We start from the raw sequence: 23,959 nt of genomic DNA on the forward strand, positions 1-23,959 counted from the left end.
TGGTTCCTGAGGTAACTGCCTGCGGTGGTTGTAGACCATGACCCATCCAACACACTACTGTTGATGTTGGCTACAATTTTCCAGGCTGTTGAGTAGAAACATTTCCTATCATCTAATACCAGATTTCCCCCAGATTTTTTCTGTTTGAAGACTGGAAATGCTAATGGCTGTCACTTCTGTATGCAAAGCCTTCTACCTGTAAACTGTTTTACCCACCCATGAGATATATTCTCCTTCCAGATGTATAGTTATTCCTTTACTGCAATGTTTCATCATATAGATGGTTGCCTATGTTAGAATGTTAGAAGGTGGTGCAGATTGTTGCAGTGGGAATTGTGAACAGATAAAACATTGGTTCAAATGTCACAGATTCACCAGGAGAGACATTATTTTGTCACCTTTATGGTGCTCATGCATATATGTGCTGCAGGGCAATGACAGTGGTCTAATGTACAAAGTTGCACTGAGGATTACTGGGATTGCATTTGTGAAGTGATTTGCATATTTCAAATGTATTCATCCACACATTATAACTTAATTGTGCCACATACATAAAAGCAAAACAAACAGTGTTGGAATCATGATCTTACCCAGAAGCCAGAACACTTTTAGAATATGTATTTTTCTTGAGGCATTTCTAATTGGCTTATATGAAAGACCAATGACTTTGCATGAAGGATCACCTGCCTAACATTAGCAGTGTTGACTGTTTCAATAACAAACTATATTCTGAGAAGCAGTGGCATTTCAGACTTTGGAAAAACTGGTGAGCATTGACTATTGATGGCTCCAGTGTCATTGGAGCAATGAAGGCACTCTCAGTTTTATTCAGAGCTTTAAAATTACAGTCCAACCAGTTCTGGAGATTCAGCCTCTTAGATTCCTTGCTTGAAGTTCAAAATAAAAGCCAGTGTGGACCCAAAATACATGTGAGCCACCAGCAATGACTGCTTTGTGGGACTAGATTGACCATCCTGACCTGAGGATTCTGGCAGATGCCATCTAAAAAATGTAACTTTTCTAGATCATTTGTGCATATCAGACTATCGGCTATTAATGTGTTCTCTTTTTTCTCGATTTTGTTCCATTATATCATTTAAAAGCAATACTTTTTGCTGTGTTTTTATTTAAATAGTAAAATCCTTCTCTCAGTTTCCTTATTACAGGAGGGTCTTCCATGTCTACCAAAATTCAACTTTTACCATACCCATTTGAAGTAATGTCCACATAGAAAACATACGTTGTGTGCATAGGATTTCAGGCTATGTAGGACTGTCATTAAAACAGGGCTAGAGAACATGTGACCATCCAGATGTTGTGTAGCATCATTCCCATCATCCCTCATTCTTGGCTGTGCTTGCTCTGGTTGATTAGAGGTGCAGTCCAACAATATCCAGGAGGCCTCATAGTCCCCATCCTATTGCAGTCAGCCATCTCTATCTATGGATTCTGCACACTCAGATTCAACCATCCACACCTTGAAAATACATATTTTTAATTCCAAAATCAAATATTGATTTTGCCATTTTATATAAAGGACATCATTTTATTACACCAATGTATATAAAGGGACTTGAGCATCCACAGATTTTGGATCTGTGGATACAGGCTATACTGTATAAAAGCAGTGACCCTTCCCTGCTTCAAACCAGTCTTGACATATTAGTCATATACCATGTTTTCTTTGGAAAAAGCTTTCACCAATAATTCTCAGTCACCTTCTTCTCCTTATCAGAGACATTAGTTCCATACCTGTCATTCATTTGACCTTCTTGGATGAGAACCTAGTATAAAAATACTGCTGATACCCTCCATGCCTATTAATTTGACCTACTTTGATGTGGATCTAAGTATTAACAAACATTGCTGACACCCTCCATAAAGCAGGAAGAGGAAAATTGTCACCTATGATCATGAGGAACCTCTTCTTTAATAACTGGTTCACCCTGCCACATCTGGCAATGAGCAATCTTCAAGAAAGATCAAACTTGTCCCTGTTTGTACGACTTCAGATTACAAGTACATAAACATTTGTGAAAATATCTAGGTATCTAATTAGAGTAGGCCTGTTGAATCAATGGGACTTATATAAGTGTTGACTTACCAAGTTCCCACTGTTCTAACTGGATTGAAGTCAGATTTAGCCATAGATGGATCCATGATATATAAGAAACACTCTAGATATAGAAAATGGATATTATAGACAAAGGGGGTCTGACAAGTAGCCTTCTTTCTCACATGTACAATTTCTCTGCATAATGATATTTAATCTGGCAATGGTGGTGTTTAATAATGTGACGCCCACCACCACCAAGTGGTAGAAGTTGTACGAGAACAGATTTGTCATCTGATTTCCAAGGTTTGTGGACCAGGCTACTTTTGCTATAGTTGTTGTTCATTATGAAATTACTCTCAAGAATGCACAGCAACATTTGTGGAGCATCTGTATAGCTTCAGGTATAACAGCATACTCATTTGCAGCTTCTTCCAAAATGTTGTTGGATAGGGCATATTCCCAGGTAAGTGAATATATGAGAGACCAGCCTGAGTTGTTTGACTCTAACATAGAGTAATGTCTGCCAGCTTTATTTATGAATGTGTCACATATCAGGATTTCACATAGAGGACAGCAAATAGATTACAGCAAATTACCTAATTGCATCTGAACCTATATACCTTAAAGGCATCAGATCCTGTCTGATCTTAGAAACTAAGCAGGGTCAGCCCTGGTTAGTACTGGGATGGGAAACTGTCTATTAATACAGGTGCTGTAAGGTATTCACCTTAGGGTTGCCATAAGTCAGAAATGGCTTGAAGGCTCACAACAACAACAACAACAACAACAACAACAACACTTATTTCAGAGGAAGGAACTGGAAAAACCATCTCTGAGTATTCCTTACTAAAAAAAGCTTATGAAATTCATGGGGTCATCATAAATTGACAGGTGACTTGAAGGCACACACACACACTAATGGCTAAGTCTTTCATCTCTTTGCAATAGATACCATATATTTTCAATCTGGTGTAATTATTTTTTCATGAATTATTCTGTGAGCCCTGCAAATTAGTATGCAGTATCCAGATAGGAATTGTGTGCAGGTTTGTAATCATTCAGTCACAGGAAAAGCCATTTCTTTCTTCCTTTATGGCCTCATTTTATTTATTTATTTGTTTGTTTATTTATTTATTTATTTATTCATACATACATACCCTACTTTATTCCCAAAACTGGGACTCAAAGTGGCTTACAGTTTAAAACCACAGTATTTCTAAAAACATACAAAAGTGACAATTAAAATAGAATTAAACTATTATAATATTAAATGATGCAATAGGTGCAAGTAGACGGATCCAACTGGTGCTAGTGGGAAAATATCTGGTAATAATAATAATAATAATAATAATAAAATTTTATTTTTATACCGCTATTCCAGCGATCACAGTGGTGTACATCAAAGAGTAAGACAATTAAAACATCAGCATGACAATAATACAAAGTTAACAATTAAGAACAGTAAAAACCAACAACACCCTATACAAGTGGCTGTGTAGAATGGAATACACAAAAACATTGCCAAGGGGAAGAGAATGACCACAAGGCTCACGGGGGGAAAGCCTGGTGGAACAAAAAAGTCTTCAAGTTCTTCTTGAAAGCATTGAGGGAGGTGGAAGTACGGAGCTCATTGGGGAGGGAGTTCCAGAGCTGAGGGGCTGAAATAGAGAAAGCCCTCTGAGCTGATACATATCGAGCGTCTGGAACTCTTAAAAGATGTCTTTCACCCGACCTGAGAGTGCGGGGCAGATTGTATGGGGAGAGGCAGTCCTCCAAGTACCCTGGGCCCAAGCCATTTAGGGCTTTATAGGTGATAACCAACACCTTGTATTCGGCCCGGAAGCGAATAGGCAGCCAATGGAGATCTTTTAGGACTGGTGTTATATGGCTGGCCCTGGAACATCCAGTAACCAGCCGAGCAGCCATATTCTGCACTAATTGAAGCTTCCAGGTTTGGTACAAGGGTTGCCCCATGTAAAGCGCATTACAGAAATCTAATCGAGAGGTTACCACGAAGAGAGGTTATGACACAAAAGAAGCACAGTACAGTGGCAACAGAGCTACAGAGCCTGGAAAATATACTCTTTGACCTACAGTTTCCAGAATCTCCCAGCAGACATGGCCATTTGCTATGCTGGCAAGGAACTGCAGGAGTTGCAGTCCCAAACAATAATATGTCCAGACTTTGGGAATCACGTGGGAAGTAGTCACCAGCCATGAATAGCTTTGCTACTAGGAGTTAACCTGCCACACATATGACAACCCTATCATGGGGTTTTCTTGGTAGGATTTGTTGGGGGGGGGTGTCATTGCCTTCCCCTGAGGCTGAGAGAGTGTGACTTGCTGAAGATCACCCAGTGGGTTTCCATGGCTCAATCAAACACACAAACCATTGACTGGAAGTATGCCCAGAGGGAACCTCATGTGATGAACAGCTCCCACAGTCCCCAGCAACCAAGACAGGAGTTGTTCTCCAGCACTTTTGGAAGGTGCCGGGTTTGGAAAATCTGGTTTAAACATACACAGAGTACTCTGTTTATTTGCCTCTTCTTCTTCCTCCTTACACCACCCACCCACCTAGAAAACACGCCTGAAAAACATCTGAGTTCCCTTAACTCCAACAAACTTGTCATGAGTGAAAACACTATGAAGTCCTTCCTGTCAAGATTTAACTAGTTACTACTCTCCATCAGTTTAGAACCATTCCCTTAGAACCATTGAATCAATTGCTAAATACAAAATCAACGCAAACATAAATGTCATTGACTCAGTGGGTCTACTCTGGCTGAAACTAGACCCCAGGTAGGCAATGTGAGGCCCTCCAGATGTTGTTGCATGACAACTCCCAGCATTCCCCATATGCTGTTTAAAGATACTGGGAGTTGTTGTCTGACAATACTTGGAGGGCCACAAGTTAAACTTTTCAATTCCTCTGTTGTTGTTGTTGTTTGAAAGAGCCCTATGATCCATGACATTAAACACAAAAGTGGCCTTAACATCAATCTGGGGGTATCATGAAGATGTCCCAAACCATGACCATCCCAGTTTGGCCACTGCATGGGCAGTGGGCACACTCCTGGGACATCTTAATCCCCTACTACGCCAAAGGGATGTGACCATGGAGGTATCCACACTGCAGAAATAGAGCAATCTGACACCACTTTAACTGCCATGTCTCTATCCTACAGAGAAAGCCCAAGGGAATTCTGAAATCTGTGGGTCCTAATTCTTCTATGCCAAGAGTGCCCACTGAGAGGGCTGTGCCCACAGTCTCCATCCCCAAACCTGGAGTTAACATTGATCATTCAATGATCAAGAATTTGGGTGCCCAAGGTGACCAGACACATCCTCCTTTTCCAGGACGCATCCTCCATTTCAACCTTCTGTCCAGGAGGGATTCCAAAATGTCCTCCATTTCCAACATGACTCAGAATCATGAATTTATCTTCCTATGAGTGTTTTGCAACTTTTCCCCTTGAAGGTCCTACATTTTGGGGTGCCTTGTCCTCCTTTTCAGTGAGGACATCGGGTCACCCTGGTGCTGCCTTGACTTACCAGCAAAAGTGCTCCTGGGCTGCATTCTGCACTGCACAAATAATCCAGGCTGACACCAGTTTAACTTCCCTGGCTCAGTGCTCTGGCATTCTGGGAACTGCAGGTTGGTGGGACACTTAGCCTTGTCTGGTGCCACAACAAACTGCAGTCCCCAGGATTCCATAGCATGGAACCATGACAGTTAAACTGGATTATTTCTGCAGTGCGGAGGCAACTTTAAAATCCCTCAAATTGAAATTCACTTTTCTCTGTGTGTATGCCTTCAAGTCGCCTGACAAGGCGAGTCTATTTTGATTTCATAGGCTTTTTTAAGGCTCGGAGGTGGTTTTGCCAGTCCCTTCCTCCGAAACAGAGCCTACAGCAACTGGTATTCGTTGGAGGTCTCCCATCCCAGGACTAACCAGGGCTGGCCCTGCTTAGCTTTCAAGATCAGACAGGATCTGATGCCTTTCGGGCACTTAGGCACATCTTTTTCTACACGACCATGTTGTTTCCAGTTTTGACTCTGACAACTCTATGAAGAACCCACACTCCAGGATGGTTTTTTAAAAACATCCAAAATGTCAAATCCCTTGACAGAACGGGGACCATTACATTTAGCTATCTAATCTGTAGTCACAGACACTGTAGCTTTGGAATATTATTATTATTATCATCATCATCATCATCATCATCATCATCATCATCATTCTTTCTTGGTGTTTCTTTGTCTTGTGCGTATTGTTTCAGAAGAAACAACGTGAACTCTCTAAACGATTCCGTTTTAGCGCCAGGAAGACCAAGAGTTAGCATAAGAATATAATAGACCTTTTAAATTCACTACCACAATCTGGAACGCTTCTTTTGCTACATCCGGTAATCCAGGTTGACACCACTTTAACTGCCATGACTCAATGCTATGGAATTCTGGGAACTGGAGTTTTGTGAGATGCTTAGCTGTCAGACTCAGAAAGCACTGTTGCCAGAACAAACTACAAACCCGACGATTCCGTATCACTGAGCCATGGCAGTTAAAGTGGTGTCAAACTGGATTATTTCTGCAGTGCGATTGCAGCCTTGAAATCATCCATAACCAAGCACTAAAGTGCGAGGGTTTGGGAAAGAGAAATACCAACATTGTTTGCATATTTTAAGTATTTTAATATTGAGTGTCAGAAGCTGGACAGAAGGATAGAAAAGCAGGCGACCTACAGAGTAGACACCCGCAAAAAGTCGCAGGAGGAAAAAGAAATGTGCATTTAAAGTGCAGCCGCAAAGAAAAAGAGAGGAGAGGAAGGTGGAAAATCCCAAACTTGGTTCTAAAGAGAGGGCTGCGTTGGGTTGCTGCTGTCCACACCATTTTGAACTGGAATCAAACCGAAACAAAGCTCACACCGCCTGAAAAAAAGTAAGAGAAAACAGAACAGAATCTCCCGGTATGAGACCCCAAGTGCTTAAATGAACAGGCAAGCGTCATTCCTTAACACAGGCTGCATCCGCACGGGAGAAATAATCCGATTTGACACTGCTTTGACTGCCACGGTGCCAAGCTATGGAATTCTGGGATTTGTAGTTTGTTGTGGTACCGGTTAAAGCAGTGTCAAATTGGATTATTTCTCCCGTGTGGATGCAGCCACAATAGACAAAGGTGAGTGCCCCATCCATGTATTTTCGGATCTTCCATGAAACGCGGTTCTGTTAGCTTCCTCTTTCTTTTTGGGAATGAGTTTCAGAGTTCCCCCGACGCCCGGTTCCCCTGGAAGTCGATCCAAGGAGAGGATCGCCCGGCTGCTTGCGGAGAGATCCACCTCAGAGGAGATCCACCTGGAGAGAGGAGAGAGAAAACAGCCCTGTGTGAGATCCAACTCTGACTCTGGAGTCTAGGGTTCGCTTCCCAGATCAGACCTAAAAACCCACTGGGTGACCTTGGGCAGGTCACACTCTCTCAGCCTCAGGGGAAGGCAGTGGCAAACCCCTTCTGAACAAATCTTGCCCAGAAAACCCCATGATAGGCACACCTTAGGGTTGCCCTAAATTGGGGGGGGGGGGACTTGAAGGTACACAACACACACTCAAGAGATGATGGCAATGATGACGACGATTATGACGACGACGATGATGGGCAGCCACTCTTGTTACTAATCCCTCACATAGACAAATGGGGTGCTCAAGACAAAAAGGAAGGGTTTTGTGAGTGAATCTAGGCATGTATGTGGTTTAGGTTCCTTGCAGTAACTGAGTCCTGCCTTCCTCACCTAATTCTTCCAAAAGCACCCTGGATTTTAAGCCTTTTTTTTCCCCTTTCTAGAGCAGCCCCCAAGTCCCTTTCCAGCCGGTGCTCAGGGGGAACAGCTATATATCTTCGGAGTTCTTCCCGTAAATTATGTAGCCAAGAGGCACTGGATTAATTCTGCAGTGTGTTTTGGGCCTTAGTTTGCCTTCAGAGACAGAAGCCGCTACCAGGACAGATCCCGAATCCCCCTGAAATATGAAACTTTTGGAGTCCATCCACACTAAAGAAATAATCCGATTTGACACCGCTTTAACTGCTCTGGCTCAATGGTATGGAATTCTGGGGGTGCAGTTTGTTGTGACACTAGAAGAGGCTAAATGTCCCACAAAGAACAACAACTATGAAACCAAAGTAGAGTTGCGGTAGATCTGCAAGGATTTCGGTGGTGGTTGTGTGCCTCCAAAGTCATTTTGAACTTATGGCAACCCTAAGGCGACCCTATCATGGGGTTTTCTTGGCAAGATTTGTTCAGAGAGGGGTTGCCATTGCTGTCCTCTGAGGCTGAGAGAGTGTGACTCGCCCAAGGTCACCCAGTGTTTTTTATTATTATTATTATTACAGTATTATTATTATTATTATTATTATTAATGATCGAGTATAAAAAGCAGCTGTATAAATGACTTGGCTTCTTCCATCTCCTGCCCTAAATTATACAGATGAAATGACCAAATCCTAAAACTACTATGAGTAGCCTGGAAGGGACTATGAAGAAATTCTTTCCAAGTGCAGGCACATTATTATCATTATCATCATCATCATCATCATCATCACCACCACCACCACCACCACCACCACCACCACTAGCACCAGACTTGGCGGTGGCTCTCTGGGATCTAGATCGCAAACAAAAAAGCATTTGGGGGGGGAAAAAACATAAAGGGGTCCGGTGGCATCTTCGACTGAACAAGCCCACCAAAGCTGTTGCTAGAAATTCCTTTTTCTTAGTTCTAAAACAGATCATCTGGTTTTCTCTTTGAGCTCCAAAACAAAAGAGGATAGTAGTCTGCTAGTTCCTGCTCGGAAGCTGAGCTCCCTCCCGAAAGCCTTCCTTTATAGTGCTGATAGCAATCGGAGAAAGTTTGGGATCCTAAAACATGGCCTGCCTCCGCGGAAGCGAGAGCCATTGCAATCTCGACGAGGGCTTTTGCAGATTCTGGGTGTTAGTCTAAATAAGCAGTCCATCAATCAATTAACCAATCATCCTAAATTTAGTCCAGAGGATCTAAAAAATACACCGCAGCTGCCCTAATCCTTAATTTCCATTTAACCAAGGCGAAAAACAGGTCCTCCAAAGTGGAGTTCCTAAAGGGACAGAGGAGGACCAGACCAATTCATCCTCACAGGCAGGAATTGGGCTGGAGATGCTCCCAGCAAAAGGTTTAGGGCTAAAAAGGACAACTGCCCCTCTTCTCTCTCTCTGGAAACCTGTGCAGACCATCCTGTAAACTCGGGATTGTAAAACAGGTTTCCAACATGCTGAATCAATTCAAGTTCCGACTAAAACCCAGAGCGTCTCCGCAGCCCAACTGATAGCGGAATCCCCTCCTCCTAATAACTCTGGTCTAAGGCACTGCAGGAATACTCCGGTTTGACACCACTTTAACGGCCCTGGCTCACTGCTATGGAATCCTGGGAACGGTCGTTGGTTGCAGAAGGCCATAGCACTGAACCACGGCAGTTTGATGTCAACCCGGATTATTTCTCCATTGCGGATGCAGCCTAAGAAAGGGCTGAAAGGACTGGAAAAGAGAGAAGTCTTACACTGCGATCCTATTCTCATGTACTCAGAAGTTCTTCCGGGTCTAATGGGGTTTCTTCTGTGTATATTCTGTGCGTGTGTATGTGCATATATATATATATATATATGTATGTATGTATATCGATATGTATGTGTATGTATGTATATATCTATATAGATATGTGTGTATGTATTTATATATCTATATACATGTATATGTGTGTGTGCGTGCGTGTGAATATGTGTATATGTATATATGCTATTATTATTATTAACCTTTATTTACACAGCGCTGTACATACAATCTTTTTAGTTAGACGGTTCCCTATATGTCTGTGTGTATGTGTGCGTGTACATATGTATATATGCATATATGTACATATGTGTCCATATGTGTGTATGTATATATATATGTGGGTGGATGGATAGATAGAGAGAGAGAAAGAGAGAAAGAGAGAGAGAGAGATCTGTGTGTATAGAAGGTTGCTGCTTGAAATCAGGCTACACTCCTTACCTGAGAGTCTGCAAGGGATTGCTCGGTCAAAGACCTGAAGGAGATATATTTATTGGCCAGAGCCAGCGTCGGAGAGCGATTTTGAGTGTTGGACTCTGGAGACCATGAAACTCACTTGGCAAGTCACACTCTCTCAGCCTCAGGGAAAGGCAATGGCAAACCCCCTCTGGACCAATCTTGCCAAGAAAACCCCATGAAAAGGTCGCCATAAGTCGGGAAACGACTTGAAGGTGCACAAAAACAACAAAAGCCAGTGGAGCTTCGAAAGCTTGCAAGATGTGTATGGTACATTTTGGCTGGTGCAATAAAGATGTCACTGTCTGGTGTATTTTTTAAGTTATTGGAATAACAACAGATCTGTTTATCAGAGCAGAGAGTCTCAAAGTTTAGTCTCACAGGTGCTACAGGATCTCTCTACATACTGTTTATCAGAGCAGATAGGGATGGGGCAGCCTTACCTTATACTTTGAATACCTAAATTGAAGAGTGGGAATGCAGAGGCCAAAGAGGAAGAAGAAGAAAAGGCAGAGGCCCTGGCAAAGAAACAGAGTCGTTAAGAAACAACAACATCTTAAAAATCAACACCTTAAGAAACCATCTCTGGATGTTACATTGCTGGAGGCTGTAAGAGGAAACTGCACTGAACTCAGTAGGATTTGCTTTGGAGAGGCATTGAAACGGATTACACAGGTAGGAAGTCTGCAAATATAACGGAGTAGATAAAACCCACGAAGGAACTGGTTGCTGTGAATTGGGAGGATTAGTTCTCACTGACCTCTTTTTTGTCTGAAGTACCTCACTTTTGCATCCACACTGTGGCAATAATCTGGTTCGACAACACTTTCAATGTCCTTCTCGCCCCAGTTGGGTCATCTTTCCCAGCCTTTTGCTACTAGACAGGGAAGATTTTTCTATCCTGGTCCCCCCCTTTCCCATCTTTTTTTCAACCCGACTCGAAGTCGGTTGATATTTTGGAGCTTCGCCTTTTTGCTGATTTTTACTAGGCGGCTGCGTAGGGTTTCATTTATGCTTTAACTTCATTTTCTAAGTAGCTCTGGCATGGGATGGACTCAGTTGGGGCTCAGTTTGGTGAGGAATAAACCCAGGATATTAAACTCTGTCAATAAACTGGAAAGCGGCTTATAGGTTTATGTGTGCGCTCCTGTCGCCTTATGGCGGCCCCGTTAATTTTGTAGGGTTTTCTTAGGCAAGGAAGACGCAGAGGTGGGTTTGATTTTTGCCAGTTCTGAAATGCAACCTACAGTATTGGTGGGCGGTCTCCCATCCAAGCACTAACCAGAGCTGGTCCTGCTTAGGTTCCAAGGTCAGAGGAGATCTAGTGCCTTCAGGGTATTTTGGTAGTTGTCGTAACCTATAGAATAGATGACCTGCTCCCTGATATGCGGATTGCGTTATTTATTTAGTATGGACCAGCCCTGTTTTCCATTTGAACCAAACAGAAATTTACAGTCACGTTTTAAAGCTTCTGAGCTTTAAGCCTCAGTTTTCAGCCTCTAGGAGCTTTACCTCCAGACCTATACATGCTCTTCCCCCCTCCCTTCAATCTGTTCATAGGTTTAGATTATTTTAATATTTAGATTAGGTTCATGTTATTTAATCGTTTGCTTAATTTTTACCCCACCTGTCTCCTGGATCAAGATCTAAAGCCATTTACAATAATATAAAACCAAAAAGAAATAAGAAATTAAAAATCGGCTAAAATCTTTAAAAAAAAGTGGGAGGGGGACAGCAATTTTATTTTTAAAAGCACCTGGTTAAAAACGATTTCAAATATGTTTAAAACATGAGGGTGGAAGGGTTTAAAAGCTTTCATCACAAACTACTGTCACCAGTTTGAAGAGGTTACTTTTTGGGAAATCTCCAGCCAACATGACTTTTTCAAGGAGTCATCTGAAACAATAACAATCCCCAACTCTACAAAGGGCTCTGGTAGCATCTTTGAGAGCCATAAAAGGGGTAAAGTTGGTAACCTGAGATTTCGTAGTATGTCTGAGGAAGTATGGGTGCACCTACGCTGCAGAAATAATGCCGATTGACACCACTTTAAGTGTTTATAGCTCCATCCTGTGGAATCCTGGGATTTGTAGTTTTACAAGGTCTTTAGCTTTCTGTGCCAAAGAGTGCTGGTGCCTCACAAAAATACAAATCCCAATATTCTGTAGGATGGAGCCATGGCAGTTAAGGTGGTGTCAAACTACATTATTTCTACAGTGCAGGTGCACCCATAGACTTCAGTCTAGGACTAGTTTCTCTGAGTCTCAAAGGTGCTACAAGATCCCTTTCCATACTGATATTCCATACTAACACAACTATATCTTTGAATTATGGTACTACTACTGTATTCGTATTGTATTAGTATAGAATTTCAGTGTTGGAAGTGGTTCGTGTGCAGTTATCTTGTTGTTCATCTCTAACAATATTCCTATGTAGCATCGTTGCCCTCCCCATACTGTAAATGAGAGTTTACTGAATGACTTTCCTAATGAGATCCCAGCAACAACAGGACTGGAACTCAAGACTTCCTAGACCTAGTTCATTCTTCCTTCTCCTTGGCTATGCTTAGCCCCGGGAGAAAGTCTAATTAAACATAGTGGGATTTACTCTCAGGTCAGTCTTTGCAGAGGTTTGAGCTGTGGGGCCAAAACCTTAAACAATATTCTAAGACAAAAAAGGCCCTAAGGAGTGAGTTGGATTTACTTCTCAGGAGACACTAAGGAGCACTTTGTTATGTACTATGTGTAGTGTTTTAAAGCATTGGACTACAACTCTGGAGACCAGGGTTCAAACCCCAGCTGGGCCATTAAACCCACTGAGCAAGTTACACTCTCTCGGCCTCAAAGCAAGGCAATGCCAAACCTCCTCTGGAGAAACTTGCCAAAACAAAACCTCATGATAAGTTTGCCATAAGTCGGGAAAGACTTGAAGGTGCACAACAACAACAACAAGAAGCCACCAACACTGGAGATGGCTACAAACTCCTTGGCATTTCTAGCTTCCTATCCTTTCCAGCCCTGTTTTTGCCACTTTGGAAAACAAGAGATTTGACCCAAGGCCAGCAGCATCCTTGATGAATGTTGTGATTCAGAGGGACCACATCTGAACTCTTGGGAGAGCCAAGTGGCCAGTCTCTTGCCTAATAATAATCCAAGTCTGGGTCAATATGAAGGGCAACTTCAAGACTTCCAAAAGGAGATCCCCTTCTTCCCCTCTCTCTGGATCTCAGAAGAACCAAAGGGCATCCCTAATTTTGTCTCTAGTTCTTCCTGAGCTCAACGTGGAGTACAGCCCTATATACAGTACTTGACTATAAGTCGATCTTAAGTCAAGGGCAGGTTTTTTTGGGGAGGGGTGCAAAACATTTTTATATAACTCATGGATAAGTCAAGATTAAAACCTAGAGGCAAGCCACAGAGGATCTAAAGGATGAAGCCAAGTGGACACAGGGTTTGGAAGGTGGGTGTCTATTTATTTGTTTGTTTGACTAAAATTTCTAGACTTATACATGAATATATGCAGTCTAGCTTTGCCCGACTTTCCTTGGGGATGCCCTGTCTTTGGGTGATGCACCTAGTTTTTGTGGGTCCAAAGTGGCTCTGCCTTTGTTTGCACACCTGGGAGATAGATGGATGGATGGATGGATGGATAGATAGATAGATAGATAGATAGATAGATAGATAGATAGAAGATAGAACAAGGTCTGAGACACCTTCCTGCTCGTTTTTCTCTGTCCCGTTTTACAAAAAAAAAAAAAAAAACCACACACACACACAGAGAGAAAAAACCCTTTCAATGCTGGCGCGTTGAAAGGGTTTTTGTGTGTGTGTGTGTGTGTGTGTGTGTGTTTTGTAAAACGGGACAGAGAAAAACGAGCAGGAACATAATGTTTGACAGAGGGATCCAAGATGATAAAAAGCCTCCTCCAAACCCGGGTGGATGTATCTCTGTGCGTGAGAGAGACTGTGTTTGTGTGAGTGCGCAGGGGATGAACACGTGAATGTAGCGCATCCTTTACTAATAATAACAATGACAACATTGACAACCACCACAACCACTGCTGCTCTCTTACACACACACACACACACTACACACTTTTCCCCATCCTCTTGCCTGGAGGGGATCAGTGGGGTCAAAACCCATGTCTAAAATCATGCTTCTTTCAATGGGGGAGTCATTTGTTTTGCTGGCCAGACAGCTCCGACCTGCGATTCTCTCTCTCTCTCTCTCTCTCTCTCTCTTTCTCTCTTTCTTTCTCCCCATCTTTCCAGCCCCACCGCCTTTCCCCCCTTCTCTCTCCTCCACTGTTCTCCTCTTTTCTTTTCTTTTCTTTTCTTTTCTTTTCCTGACGTCGGGTGAAAAGACCCAATTTCGGAGAGAAAGCCCGGTTTTGATGAAAGCTGACGTGCCGCTGATAACTCCATGCTAATGGGAAATAATTAACATAATAGCCATAATTAAAAGCACGCTAACCGTGCCATAAATTTATCACGCCATTTTACTAGCTTTCTGCCCCTAACTGCTCTCTCATCGTTAATTAAACGTGTTGCCTTTCGCGGAAGGGATGTTTGTACAGTTCCAGGACAAACAAGATCCCCATCCCGTTTGGAAACGTGACGAAGCTCAGTCTGGATTGGGCTGTTGCCTGTCCAAACCACACACACACACACATGTCTCTCTCTGTCATCATCATCATCATTATTTATTTACAGCCATAGACCAAGACAATCTCTCTGCCTTTTATTTTGTAGTGTAGCATCTTTGATTTTTTTATACACACATATAAACACGCCTGTGTGTGTGTGTGTGTGTGTGTGTGTCTTCTGTCTTGTAGTGTAACATCTTGATTTTATACACACACACAGTGTGTTATATATGTGTGTATGTGTGTGTGTGTGTATATATATATATATATATATATATATATATATCCACACATACACAAACACATACACAAACTTCCCTCCCTCCCTCCCTCCCTCCCTCCCTCTCTCTCTTTATCTTGTAGTGTAGCATCTTGATTTCTTATACACACACAGACAGACAGACACACACACCTCTGTGTGTGTGTCTTTTATCTTATAGTGTAGCATCTTGATTTTTATACACACACACACACACACACATACAAACACCTCTCTCTCCCTCTCTCTTTCCCTGTCTTTTATCTTGTAGTGTAGCATCTTGATACACACACACACACACCTCCCTCCCTCCCTCCCTCCCTCCCCCTCTCTCTGTCTTTTTTCTTGGAGTGTATCATCTTGATTTTTATATACACACACATACAAACACACCTCCCTCTCTCTCTTTCTGTTTTTTATCTTGTAATGTAGCATCTTGATTTCTTATACACACACACGCTCTCTCTTTCTCTATCTCTATTTTTATCTTGTAGTTAGCATCTTGATTTCTTATACATACTCACACACGCCTCTTTCTCTCTTTTGTCTTTTATCTTGTAGTGTAGCATCTCGATTTATTTATTTTTTTAGACGCGATTTATGACAATTATCTTTCGAGGCTGTCGCTTTTAATTGTCAGCGAAATCTTGTGTGTGTGTGTGTGTGTGTGTGTGTGTGTGTTCGCCTTGGCGAACACCTTCCAGCCGCTTGCATCCTAACTGGATTCTGCGGCCGTGAGGATGACAATGAACGGAGCAGCGGAAGGATCGGATCCAGGATGCTCAATTTTTAAGGATCCCCATTTCCTCCCATCTCTGCCCCCCCATTTAAAAAAAAAGATCAAGAGGACGCCAAGAATAGCCGACTCCCCCTCCATCCCTCACTCCCTCCTCAACGCCTGGCCAATTTCGTTAGAGCAACGAAATTATTTTACCTCCCACCCGAGCTTTTTCTTCGATTTCCCCCCATTTCTGGTCACTCTGCTTCCATTTATTTATGAAATGAAGATCAGCCTCTCTGTCTTGATCTTCTACGATTTCCCTTGTAGTCTTTAAATAGAGATTGAAAAGAGGGGGGGGGGGAGATATATAGATAGAAACAAACCCATGACACCCCGCACCCTCTCGTTTTTCATTAGCACAAAGCCCGACAATAGAGATCAACTAATTAGGGAAAGTGAGAGGAGAGCTAAGGACACTTTCGATGCCTTCCTCCTTTTCCTTAAAACGATTACAAGAGAGAGAGAGAAGGCTCTGAGCCCAGCTTTTATTCCCCCCCCCCCCCCCCCACAGGTTCCTTCTTCTCCAATCCCACCTAGAGCCTCCGGATTCATTTTTAACCCGGCTTCAGACACTCGCTTGCTCCTATTAGGACCCAAGTGAGCTGTAATTAATGTCCCCCTCTTCCATCATAAGTTCTTCCAGCTTCTCTCTCATCCTTCCTTTCCCCCCTCCAACCCTCTTGGATGCTAGTTATGTCTCTATCTGGCTCCCTATCGATCGGGACTGTACAGTTTTCTCGTCCAGTGTGGTGTGTGTTTACCCGCAACCTCCTTCTTGCTGCTTTCCTACACAAGGATCCCCTTTGACACACACACACACACACTCCCACACACACTCAGCCACCCACCTTCCTTCTTTCCCTCCATATCTATCTATCTATCTATCTGTAGGAGATGGGGACCAGAAGCCTGGTCTCTTCCTCTATGTGGGTTTGTATTTATTTCCCAACCTAACAACCCCCCCCCCCTTGGAGAAAGTTTGCTTATTATTGTAAAAGGCTCTCTTCCCCCCCCCCCTTCCCTTCCCCACCAGCTCCTGGCTAAGCTTGGCGCTGATGATTGAAGACTTGTGGGTTTTAAGAGCAAACTTCAATTAGGCTTAAAACAGGATTTACTTAACACGCCAGCACTGTCAGGGAGACTTGGGCCAGAGAGCTCAGCTCCATCTTTTTCTTATTCTCATGATCCCCTTCTTTTCCTTTTTTTTTTCTTTTTGTCCCCTTACTCTTCCTCCTCCTTCATCCCACCTTCCTCCCCAAATCGGCCATCCCTCCTTCCCCATCTTTTTGTTTTTAGACTTTTAGCCTCCCCAGGTCCTTCGTATTTCTAAGGAAGAACAGCCTTCTATGGTGTAGAAATACTAGACTAGGGCCTAGAGGGAGAGGTGGCCACCCTGCTCAGTCCTCCTTTTCCAGGACGTGCCCTCCATCGTTTCATGACCTTCTGTCCAGGAGGGATTCTCAAGAGAATTCTCTAGTTTGAGCACGACTAACAAGCAGGGATTTATATTTATTAGGAGCGTTTCCAGCGTTTTGGACTGTCCTCCATTTTGCGGCACCTTGCCCTCCTTTTCCAGGATGTGCCCTCCATCATGCCCACCTTCTGCCCAGGAGGGATTCCCAAATGCCCTCCATTTGGAGCATGGCTCAGAAGCAGGGATTTTACATTTCTAGAGACACAACACATACTACCAAAATAATGCAGTTTCATTCTGCTTTAAGTGTCCTGGTTCAATGCTTGGGAATCCTGGGAATTGTAGTTTCTAGTGGCACCAGAGCTCTCTGAGAGAGAAGGCTAAATGTCTAACAAAATCACAGTTCCCAGAATTTCTAGCATTAAGATGGAGCAATTAAAGCAGACTCAAGATGAATTGTTACTGCAGTGTGTTTTGAGATCTCCTGTGGCCACGTCCTCCCTTTTTCTCCCCGTCCTCCTTTTTGCGGTGAGGACATCTGGTCACCCTGTCCTGGGACAAGGACATGGGACCAGGAATAGAGAGTCTTCTTCAGCTCCCTCTGAGGTCGGACTGAGGGGGCTGAGCCCCCTTGAAATGGCCAAGCACCAAGGATCAGGACCAGCAAGTTGAGGAAATACGAAGCAGAAGTTTTCCTGGTTTGCAGCCCTCTTTGCATTCATCTCCATAGGGCCTTCTCTATTTCCCCCTTTTCTTGGGTATATTAAGTTTACTCTTTGAACCGTCTGATAACATTTCACTTATTGTTTGGGAGGCATTGTCTTCGGGGTCGTCCCATTAACTGCTTTAGTGGGTGGTGGTATTAATAACAATAACAATAACGAGGATGAGGATGAGGATGAGGATGACAGGTATCTTGTGCTGGCATGGCAAGCAGTTGGACTGGATGGCCCTTGTGGTCTCTTCCAACTCTACGATTCTATTACATTCTAATGATGGTGATGATGATGATAGTAGTAGTTGTAGTAGTTATCCTACTTTAATTGGTGGTGGTATGAAACAACAACAACAACAACAACAACAAAATCATTGATGATGATGATGATGATGATGATGATGATGATGATGATGATGATGATGATAGTGGTAGTAGCAGTAATATTTATCCTGCTTTAACTACTTTAGCTGGGGGTGGTATGGAAAGCAATAATAATAACAATAACAACAACATTGATGATGATAATGGTGGTGGTGGTGGTAGTGGTAGTGGTAGTGGTAGTGGTAGTAGTAGTTATCCTGCTTTAACTGCTTTAATTGATGGTGGTATGAAAAACAATGATGATAATAACAAAATAACATTGATGATGATCGTAGTAATATTTATCCTGCTTTAACTGCTTTAGTTGGGGGTGGTATGAAAACAAAGATAATAATAATAATAAGCAGAAGAAGGATAACAATAACGATGATGATACTGACGACGACGATGACGACGGCGATGATGATGACGATGATGATGATAAGTATCCTGTGCTGGCATGGTATGGGGTTGGATTGGATGGCCCTTGTAGTCTCTTCCAACTCTATCATTCTAATAATGACGACCATGATGATGACAATGCTGGTAGTAGTAGTCGTATTAATAGTTACCCTGCTTTAACTTCTTTAGTTGTTGATGGAATGAATAACAATAAGAATGAGAAGAATAAGAATAACGATGATGAGGATGATGAGGATGAGGATGAGGATGATGAGGATGATGATGATGAGGAGGAGGAGGAGGAGGAGGAGGATAGGTACCCTATGCTTTTCCTGCTTTGTCAAAATAGGTTAAATCCTCACTGCCCACCCGGCTGGCCAGTCTGGAAGGGGGTGCCTCGTCCCCCATAAGGAGAGTCCCTTGGGTGGCCCAGCTCCGACATGGACCAGGAGAGCCCCCAACTCAGTTCCTGGGGGCATCTCCCCCCTACACTTACACTTACAGACACAGATGCCCCCAGCCCCCTTCCTCGTCTCAGGTGGCAACCTTGACTGAGCAAGAGCTTCCCTAATCGAGGGGAAACGTTTCTCTTCCCGCTAAGCGCCGTAATTAATAGTATGAATCAATTAATTTGACTTTTATTGTGTCGAAAATGGGGGCAAAGAAAGGGAGCGGGGGGGGAGTCAGGCTGTGGGTGGGCGCCTCCAGACTGGAAAACCCTTCTCTCGTCTCTCCCACTTTTGAGATACTTTAAGGCTGCATCCACACTGGAGGAATAACCCGGTTTGGCATCGCTTTAACTCTTTTCTGCCTGAAAAACGGCGGAAAAAGTCGAGGGGGAAAATGGAATAGCACAGCTGAGCTACCCCCAGGAGTTTGGGAGAGAAAGAATATCTAGGAAGGGCCTTGCTCAGCAGGAGAGGCTTTGGGAAAGGAGGAGGCAGACAGGCATAGGGGGAAAGAAGCAGGAAGCAGAGGAAGGAAGGAAGGAAGGAAGGAAGGAAGGAAGGAAGGAAGGAAGGAAGGAAGGAAAATGAAAAGACACATTTGCTTAGTTTCAATATTCTGTTCACAGGACAAATTGAAATGGCTGGATAAGCTCTTGCTAATCACCCTTATGTCTCACCAAGATGGAAGGAAGGAAAGAAGGAAGGAAGGAAGGAAGGAAGGAAGGAAGGAAGGAAGGAAGGAAAACTAAGAGACAAAACCATTCATTTTTTGGAAGGCTAGCTTTGCTTAGTTTCGACATTCCTGTTTCTATGACCAGTCTGGTGCTACAAGTTGAAATGGCTTGAGATCTTGCAACAGGCTCATCGCCCTCATGGCTCACTAGGAAGGAAGGAAGGAAGGAAGGAACAAACATTTAAAGACAAGACTATACTTCTTAGTATTTTTATTATTATTAATCTGGAAGGATAGCTTTGCTTGGTTCCAACTTTCCTGTTCCTATGACCAGTTTGGTTACAAGCTGAAAGGGCTTGCAACAGGCTCACCACCTTCAGGCCTCACCAGAATGGAAGGAAGGAAGGAAGGAAGGAAGGAAGGAAGGAAGGAAGGAAACCTAAAAGAGAAAACAATTAATTACTGCAAGGCCAGCTTTGCTTGAATTCCTGTTCCTATGACCAGTTTGGTTACAAACTGAAATGGCTGGAAAAGACCTTGCAACAGACTAATCCCAGGCCTCTCTAGGAATGAAGGAAGGCAGGAAGAAAACATTTAAAAAAAAACAAGACATCATCATCATCATCATCATCATCATCATCATCATCATTTTGGAAGGCTAGCTTTGCTTGGTTCCAACATTGCTATTTCTATGATCAGTCCAGTTACAAGCTGAAATGGCTGGAGAAGACCTTGCAACAGACTAATCCCCCTCAGGCCTCAGCAGGAAGAAAGGAAGGAAGGAAGGAAAATGAAAAATAAAAAACCCAACAACAACAAGATAGCAGCAGCAGCAGCATTTGTGAAGACTAGCTTTGCTTGGTTCCAACATTGCTGTTTCTATGATCAGTCTGGCTTCAAGCTAAAATGACTGGAGAAGATCTTACAACAGGCTAATCGCTCACAGACCTCAGAAGGAAGGAAGGAAGGAGGGAGAAGGGATTTAGAGATGCCAGATTCTTCCCCCAAACCGCAGCAGCCCCGATTTCCCATCTCCACAGAGAAGCCAAGAAGGAGTTCCCCGCCTTCCTTCCTTCCTTCCTTCCTTCCTTCCTTCCTTCCTCCCTCTCTCCTTAGGCAGTGAATAAATCATCCTCCTCTTTTCTGCTATATGCTATTCCCACAATTTTCCTTCTCCATCGGTAGTTTCTCCTCGAGACCAAACCTTAACAACCCTTTTTTTATTTTTAAAATGTTCAAGTTTTTTTAATTAAAAAAACCTGCAATTTTTTTTAAAAAAAGAGTGATTGGGTTTTTCTGTGGAATTTTAACTCTCTCTCTCTCTCTCAGTCTCTCTTTCTCTCGTTTATTTGGCTGGAGTGAAAGCAATCGCAGAAAAGAAAAGAAAAGAAAAGAAAAAGGGGACGGAGCCTTTCTCTCTCTCTCTCTCTCTCGGGGGCGACGGCCAGCATCGAGAAGTCAGGGGCTCCACTTTCCTGGATCCCCTCCGAAATCAGAAGCGATCGTGAGAGCCCTTCCCAAGAGGAAAGAGTCGAAAAACAGAGCCACCCACTGAGCAAAGCTTTCCGACCCAAGACCCCGAAGTTATCGTTCTCCGAGGAAATCGATGCCTTTGACAAGAGGAAACCCGACACCAACTTTTTTGGACAGTTCTCTCCCCCATCTTTCTAAAAATAAAAGAGGGAGGATATATATAGATATAGATATAGTGATGGGGGAAATTTTCCTTGCGACTTTTTTCCCTTCACTCTCAGCCCCCCTATCATTTCCTCCATTTTAATGCTCTGATGCGCGATCATTGCGTTTTTGACACTCCTGTGAAATCATGATTAATCATAACCAACAAAAATTAAACAAAATACACAAAACCCCAGCTTTCTTCTTTTGCTTTTCTCCCCCGAGGTTTGTTATTTACCTCTCTCTCTCTCTTTTCCTTTCTCTTCCTTTTCTCTCTCTCTCTCTCTCTTTGTTGTTTTACGCCTTTTCTGTTTTATTTCTCTCTCCATCGGGGCCTAATAGATTAATCGATAGCTATTTCTCCTGATCTCCGCTGCCCAGCTGAGGCTGTCGTTCTGGGACAAGAGAGGGGAAAGGAGACAGAAGGAAAGGGGGGGGGGGGGAGAGAGGGAAGTCATTTGACTCAATGCTGTGGAATCCTGGGAATCCCAAGTTGGGTTGTTGTCCGGGTTGTTTCGCTGGGCAGTGTGTGTTTGTGTGGACCCTTCTTAGAAGATGCTCTCCAAGCTTGAATTTTCTGGCCTCTTTTGATTATAGCTCAGGTCACAGAGACGGCATCCACACTGTAGAAATAATCCGGTTTGTGCCACAACAAACCACAACTGCCAGAATCCAGAGCATTGAGCCCGTGCCAGTGCCAAACCGGATTATTTCTGCAGTGTGAATGCAACCCTACAGAGAAGTAAAAGTTCTGAGACGATGACCCACACAACCCTGTTGTCTCTTTGTTGACAATCCCCTGCAACAACTTTGAGTTTTGCCCTGGATTGCGAGTGGGGCGGTGACGTCACGACGTCACGTGACACCCTCCTAAAAAAACCCTCCCTCCTCTTCGTATATCTGAAACAGAGAAAGTGATCGATCAGGCAGGCTTTTTTAAAAGGGGACTTTCAAAGTGGCCACCGAGTTCCTTCTCAGGCCCCATGGTTTCTTTCTCTGCCCCCCTTCCCCAAAATCTACTGCTCCCCCCCTCCTCCTCCTCCTCCTCTGGGCTGCAAGGCATCGCCTCGCTATTTCCCTCCCTCCCCTGAAAAAGAAGACAAGAGAAGAGAGAAAGAAGAGCATTCAAGACTATGAAATCTCTATTTTTAAAAAAAATGGAAAAGAAGACAAGAGAAAAGGAAGACGATTAAATCTCTAACACCCCCCCCCCCCCAAATTGGAAAAGAAGACAAGGCAAGGGAGAAGGAAGAGGATGAAAGACTATGAAATCTCTATTTTAAAAAACAACCTGGAAAAGGAGACAAGAGAGAAAGAAGAGCATTCAAGGCGATCCAATCTCTAACACACACACACACACACACACACACACCCCAGAAAAGAAGACATGACAAGACAAGATAAGATAAGAAGGGAAAGCACTAAAAATCACTAAATCTCTATTTTAAAAAAATACGCTGGAAAAGAAAAAAAAACAAGAGAAGGAGGACTAGAAAGAATTAGAGGGGAAAAAGGAGGGTTTCTGGGGTTTTTTTTGGGGGGGGGGGTTGGAATTGGGGAGAATCTAAGGCAGCCCACGCGGGGGAGGACTCAAAGCGACCGAAGCGCCTGGAAGCGAGACGATGGCCAAAGCGGGTCGAAAGCGGTCTAACCTGCGTCAGGGTTTCCGATGATCCCGGAGCGGAGAAGCGGAGGCCGACTCTTCCGTAGGCGCCGTCCGAGGTTCCAGGGGCTTTGGAGGGATCTCTCTTCCCCGTCCTCCCTGCTCTTCCTCCCCCCGCGATCCGAGGCCCGAGGAAGCACCGGAGCCAGGCGAGAGATCGGAGCACCCGCCGCCCCGTCGCTGCTGCCATCGCTTCTCCTTCCCCTGCAGCCCCCCTTTGCTCGAGGTGAGGAGGGGGAGGGGAGGAGGGGAGGAGAGAGGGGAGCCCCGGCCCTCCCCCCGCCCAGCCTCCCCTCCCCTCCCCGCCAGCCTCCCGATCGCCAGCCTCAGAGCCCTGAAAGGAGAGCAGCCCCGCCGCCCGCACGGACCCACGGACGGACCCACAGCCCTCCGACGCCGCCGAGACCCAGTTCCTGAGGTCCGGAGAGAGAGCCCCCGACGCCCCTCCGATGCCAGGCAGGAGAGAAGAGGGCTAGGCCAGGAGGAGGAGGAAGGAGAGAAAGGAGAGAGAGAGAGAAAGGGAAGGAAGGAATAAAGGGAAAGAAGGGAGGAAGGGAATAAAGAAAAGAAGGAAAGGATAAAGAAAGGAAGGAAGGAAGGAAGGAAGGAAGGAAGGAAGGAAGGGAAAGAGAGAAAGGGAAGGAAAGAATCAAGGGGAGGAAGGGAATAAAGAAAAGAAGGAAGGAAGGAAGAAGAAGGAAAGGATAAAGGAAGGAAGGAAGGAAGGAAAGGAGAGAGAGAAAGGGAAGGAATAAAGGGAAGGAAGGG

The 23,959-nt window shown here is 43.9% G+C and overlaps 1 long non-coding RNA gene across 1 annotated transcript; it reads right to left on the bottom strand.

The window, feature by feature from the left end:
- Positions 1–6,853: 6,853 nt before the first annotated feature.
- LOC149316373 (uncharacterized) lies at positions 6,854–23,413 on the bottom strand. Its single transcript, XR_016280703.1, has 3 exons — positions 23,181–23,413; positions 15,989–16,103; positions 6,854–7,414 (listed from the first exon to the last, which is right to left on the bottom strand). It is a non-coding gene; the product is annotated as an uncharacterized LOC149316373 (long non-coding RNA).
- Positions 23,414–23,959: the final 546 nt, after the last annotated feature.

The sequence above is a fragment of the Sceloporus occidentalis genome, unplaced genomic scaffold, assembly GCF_023333645.1.
Source record: "Sceloporus occidentalis isolate IW3139 unplaced genomic scaffold, rSceOcc1.0.p SCAF_3, whole genome shotgun sequence".
Taxonomy (NCBI): Eukaryota; Metazoa; Chordata; class Lepidosauria; order Squamata; family Phrynosomatidae; genus Sceloporus; species Sceloporus occidentalis.